Raw genomic sequence first — 6,523 nt, 5'->3', positions numbered from 1 at the left:
TTTCGCGGCGATGCAGCTCTTTCGACATAGGACGATCGACTGGACCCTGCTCCGGGCAGTGGGCCAGGAGGTGGACGTCCGGGCGATGTTGAGCGACCGGTGGGTACAGATCCTCACATGTGACTCGATGCAGTATGTCGAGCTCATATGTGAGTTCTTTTCTACATTCCGACACGTGCCCACCGATTTCTCCGAGCCCCATGCGGTGTCATTTGCCCTTGGCCGGCAGACATTCGAGATGTCTGTACCACAGTTTGCTGTGGCCACCGGGTACTACACCACGGAGGAGGTGTTGACCCCGAAGTTCCGTACGAGCCTTCGGGCTTATACTCTTCAGTCACAGATTGACCGAGGCCCAGTTGGGCCAGTTCTGGGCGACGATAGCGGACGGGGCCCACTTGAGCACCGTTGTCGAGTCGTCCATTTGAGACCCCGTCCACCGTTACCTTAATCGCATTGTTGCTTGCTCTATCGTGGGCCGTCATTCGGGCCACAATAAGTGCAGCAACATTGATCTTTTTTCTTTGCTGTCGATTATCACGGGCCGGGAGGCCAATATAGCGACGCTCTTTCTTGCGTCGTTCTCCCGGAGCTGTAGTTGGCAGGGCCGGTCAGCCCAGTTGGCTTTGGGGCCTTTTATCACTCATATTGCAGAGCGCCTCGGGGTATTCGACCGTTACCCGCTTGATTATTTTACCCGAGGGCCTGCTACGACCCCATATGATTTGGAGGACGCCCGGAGGGCCAGGTACTGTGAGCTTCATGATCCACCCACGCTCGTCCCGGTCCAACAGGGTTCTCAGGCACCATCACCTCCGGGGACGGACCCGGCTGTCGCGCTTCAGATGGGTATCCTGACACATCGACAGTCAGTCCATGTCCCCGATATTATGAGACCGCAGCAGCAACACCCTCTACGCCAGCCACAGCAGCCAGCCACGCCATTTACACTTGAGAGCATACATCAGCAGCAGATGGAGATGCGGGCTCACATGGCCCGCCAGGACGAGTATTTTCATATTCTATTTACTCATCTGCATGTACCGATCCCAGCATCTTTAAAGATACATCAGCAGGCTGGAGATCAGGCGGAGGCATCTGGCTCAGGTCAGGCAGCTAATCAGCCTGACCTCGCGGGAGGAGATTAGCTGGCAGCAGACGTCGGTTACCGTTTTGGGTTGTTTTTCCTTTTATTTTGTTTTTATTCATATGGTATGTATATTATATTATATTTGGGAAAACATGTATGGGTAACCGGTTGGGTAACATTTGTATATATCTTGTGATGTTTGTCTGCTGTATTTGATATATATATTTGTATATTTGTTTGTGTTACTTTGGAACTTTGTGGGTGTGTTCACTATAAACCCCCACGAGACCTCACTCGTCCACCCGAGCTACCGAGGGGTTTAAAGGGCTTATTGCATACGCTAAATGCAACCGTGATTCCTACAAAAGTGAGTTAGGTCTTTTATTATTTTTAATTTATTAACAAAATTTTTTATGAAATTGACTAACTCGGCTCGGTAATGATTTTTATAATATAATAATAATATTAACTCTCGAAAGACCTAAGTCTTATACTTGTGAGTGGTTGCTTATACATGTCTCGAGATTTGTGTAGATTGGTTAGAGAGTATTGGTCAGTGATGGAGACGTGTGTCACGAGTCTGTTGAGAGTTGTGGGCCGAGTTTAGCATTGCATTGTCTTTATTATCAAGTGATTTCAGTTTCATAAACTATTTTGTTATTTTTATTTTAGTTGTTAGAAATGTAATTGTATAATTTGCTTAAGCTCATCACATTTGTTTCCCGAGTTTTTAGGTAGTCAAACTGTCAGTTCAACCCCGTCCCCCAAATGGTTATTAATTGTTTTATTATTATTTTAACATTGAGGACAATGTCAACCTCAAGTGTGGGGATGGGGGAAAATTGAAAATTTTTAGTCCGAGAGTATCTTGAACAGTATTCAGAAACTTAAGTTATTAACTGTCACTTATTGCTATTAATGCCAAGTTAGAGGTTTTTGGTCATGGTTGGTTTTTCAGCTTCTCGATAGTTTTCCCGACAAATGTTTTTAAAATGAGAAGTTGAAAATGGAATCGTTTAGGCCGAGATAACGAGTCAAGGGGACGGGTATACATGTTTCATATCGGCAACCCATATTTCCAGACATATTGTGAGATTAGTCCCTATACTTAATACACATATTATATAATAGATATAAAACATGTCTTGGCATTTATTGAGGGAAACCGGTATGTTTTACAGAATTAGAACTTGCTTGTCACATGCTTTTCGAGATCTTAATACCACTACCTGTATGGAGATTAGGACTTTAGAAAACCCATTTCGTATATATTTTCCTCACTAAATAAATTCCTCACCCGACATTATCCCCTAGGAGCCCGTTTGGACCATATTCCTTTTTCGTTTGTTAAACTGAACATTACACACCATTTCAGCATTGGCCTTTATTTTATTTTTACCCGTATGATGAGATCCAGTTCGTTATCGAGTTGTATATATATCGAGTTGTACCTAGTCAGACGAGTTGTAAAGTGTCAAGTTCTGAGTTGTAATTACCAGTCATTTCAGTTATTTCAGTATGTGTAAAAAAAATTGAAAAATCAGCAAAAAGACAAAAAGACAAAAAGAAGTTATCAGTTCAGTATTCCAGTTGTTATTAGCAGTTGAGTATGTAAATAGCGGTTGATTGTGTAATTAGTTCGTTTGTATTCGTGAGTCTGTATATTGGTTTGTTTAACTAAATATCATCCACCTGAGTCACTAAATAAGCCTAATCCGCACCCGAACCTAAGCCTCAGCAAAACCTTAGTCCGAGTCTTTATGCAACCGGTGGTTAATGGGTGGAGATAAGACTGACCTGCAAGCATATTAAGTTGTAACTCATATTAGGTATTTTAAGGGCAGAGACATATACTGGCACATCTTTTGTCAGTCCAGATACTAAACCAAGTGGAGTGTTGATAGTGTGAGGGGTGTGAACATGTATGCCCTAACTGGAAACAAAGTACACTTGTCTAGGCGATTCTATAGTTTTATTGTAACATTAACTTTATTTGTGGGTTGTCAATCTAGAAAGTGTCAGTCTGGGAAGCTGGGTATGACCTTAAACCTTACTAGTATTAATGGTGATAATTGGTCGACCTATGATGGTGGTTAATGTTTGCTTTAGAGTTTTGCTTGAGGGCAAGCAAAAGATAAGTGTGGGGATGTGATGTTCGGTTTATTTGTACATATTTTAGTTTGCTAACTTAGTCGTTTTAATCGTTTAGTTTAGGAACTTTGGTACTTCATACATGTTTATTGTGTTTCAGGTCACAGGTACTTAACGTGCTTAATTTGGACCTGTACGAGCATGGAATGAAGACCCGGGATGTCCAGCACACGAATCGAGACAGTTTTATGGACTTGCTGACTGAAGCCACCCATCGCGTAGCGCGATGGGTGTGAAAGACAGGGCATCGCGCTATGCGATGCCTTTTATTATGGACTGCGTTGGCTTTTGGTCCATCGCATAGCGCGATGGACCCGGAGAGGAGACCATCGCGCTACGCGATGGTCCCCAAAATCGTGAAAATTAGGGTTTTATTATATAAAACATTTGGACGACCCTAGACGCCATTGTTCACCTTCCAGACAATTTTCAGAGCAGAAAGGAGAGCCACCATCACTTTCAATCATCTCCAAGCATCATACATGTCCTACCAGATCATAACCGAAGCCCGAGAGATGTCGATGCGCGGCTAGTTCCTTCGAGTCATGCCCGGGATGTAGAGTATTGTATCTTTCAGTTTTTCTCATGTATTAAGAACGAATTGATTGTAATTATTGTTGATGTTAATCTATGAGTATTGATGTCTAGTATGATTGTGCACAACGTCAGTTTAGGTTTATTTCGATCAGAACGATTAGTGTGCCAGTTGCTATGATAATTGCTTGTAGGATTGTTTTGACCTGTTAATTGCAAGAAAGCATGCGTTTGCCCTTAGTTGAGTCACACTGACAGGGACCGTTTGATAACCAGTGCCGTGTGTTAGTGAGCGTGGATGCCTAAGGTTTAACCGGTTAGTCAGTCTGTAGTTGACAATGATAGTTTATTTGTTAAGTTGCATGAGTTTGTTGTTAGGTTACGTACTTGGATTCCCAGGTGTGATTTGTCTTTGTTAATTGATTGAATACGTGATTACTTGTTTGCTTATTATAAAATATAAACTGTTTGCTAGTGTGATCAGCACTTTAATTGAAACACTTCATAATGTTAGGAATCGTTTACACTAACACTAATAGATTTGAATTATATATGACGAGAAGAAGATCTTTTTTTTTTTTTTACTTTACGAAAATAAGAATTTCATCTTTTATCTTGTTGATAAATAATAATGAATATAGAAAAGAGGACGGATTTTCAATTTGATGTGACTTTTGATTCTTTATACAATTAGATCTTATGTCAACAAAGAAAACCCCATTCGTCTAATTTTTACTTGGATTCCGATAAACTAATTAGATAAACTAATTACTTGTTTGCTCAAAATAATTGAACTGAATGTTTTAATTTTAATTCAAAGGAAAGAAAGTGTGGAGTTGAAATAACTCACTCAGAACGCTTTTTAAAGGATTACGTGGTACGATTAAATCGAATAAGCCCTTCTGGAATAAATACTCAGCCGCTTGTGAACCGTCGGGTACTGTTTTATTCAATGTTTGTTCAATTACTCTTTTACCCGCAAAGGCAATGTAGGCATTGGGTTCAGCAATAATGATATCCCCCAACATACCAAAACTAGCTGTCACCCCACCGGTAGAAGGAGATGTAAGGATTGGTACATAGAATAACTTTTTATTGGATTGATAATCATATAAAGCAGAAGAGATTTTAGCCATTTGCATCAAGCTCAAACTTCCTTCTTGCATGCGTGCCCTTCCAGAAGCACACACTATAATAAGAGGTAGAAATTCTTTAGTAGCGTATTCAATCAAGCGGGTAATTTTCTCCCCAACTACGGATCCCATACTACCCCCCATAAAGTGAAAATCCATAACCGCAATTGCTACGTTAATACCGTCTAGTTGCCCTATGCCTGTTTGAACAGCCTCGGTTAATCCTGTCTTTCTTTGATAAGAGTCGATCCGATTTTTATAAGGCTCCTCCTCCGAAAGAAATTCAATGGGATCCAGAGAGACCATGTCTTCATCCATAGGCTCCCAAGCACCCGGATCGATCGAAAGTTCGATTCTATCTGAACTACTCATTTTCAAATTATATCCACATTGTTCACAAAGATTCATTTTTGATTTAAAAAATTTCTTATAATTTAATCCATAACAATTTTCGCATTGAACCCACAAATGCTTGTATTTTTGAGTTACATCCAGATCAGTAGAACTTTCTAGATCAGTAGAACTTTCCAGATCAGTAGAACTTTCTCGTATAATTTGATCACTCGTTCTGGCATCCGCGTTTTGACTACTATTTCCACTTTCACCACAAATGGAACTAGAAATGTAATTGTGACTGGAATTGTTACTACCACTTACAGTGTAACTATCAATACAGATTTGAGACTGAAGATAACTGTCAATACTCCTCATGGTTCGACACCCTACTTACCCTGACTAGTTTAAGGTGATTAGGACACTGATTTATATTGTTTTTGACTAGATAGCGACAGTCTAGCATCATACGGTAAATGTTAGAATAGACAAGCAAGACAGATTAGAAGATTGGTGATATAATCGTTAGACGTTATCTGATGGCTCAGATATTTTATTTAAAATGTTATAAAGAAGAATATTTTCAAATCACAGGTATTTGAAATATTTAACGGGTATTGGATCCCGAGTTTTTATTATAATGATATTCTATTCAAAAGACTTCCGCTAAAAAGAACGTAACTCTGATATTTTTACAAAACAGGTACCAACTATTGGTCATACGCCTAGGCCCTAAGCCGGGGTGTGACAAGAAAGAAGTTTAAAATTTCTTTTAGAGTTCTAATAACAAATAAACTATACACCGAAGGGCTTCTAGTGTAACAAGATGAGATACATAACGGTGTGCAAGTTTAAGGGTTTCAAGATCTTAATGAACAATGTATTTCTGAAGCAATATTAGTGAATGCTTGAGTTAGCTGTTTAAAAATAAATAGGAATTTACAAACGAATTCCACCACTAAATACACGACTTTTTTTAAGTAATGCTTTTTTTATGTATTGATACAACTAATGTTATTTCCAAAAGTTAATCACATCTAAGGTTTTTTCCAATACAAATTACGATTTGAAGTTGGAAGTATAGGTGTGTAAAAGAAATTGTCAGTATTAGAAAGAGAATGCTTGAAAAATAGTACAATTACCACTGGAAATGGTGTTTTCAAAATAAAAAAATACCATTGCCATTGCTAACGACGATTTGCACCAAATAGTAATGTGTTGACATTTCCAACGGCAATTTCTACCAAAAAGTAAAAGTGTTTCCACCATCAATGACGATTTT

The sequence above is a fragment of the Bidens hawaiensis genome, unplaced genomic scaffold (assembly GCF_021521415.1).
Source record: "Bidens hawaiensis isolate Kalapana, Puna unplaced genomic scaffold, B.hawaiensis_p1.1 tig00010432_1, whole genome shotgun sequence".
In the NCBI taxonomy this organism is placed as follows: domain Eukaryota; kingdom Viridiplantae; phylum Streptophyta; class Magnoliopsida; order Asterales; family Asteraceae; genus Bidens; species Bidens hawaiensis.
This window is presented reverse-complemented; position numbering follows the sequence as displayed.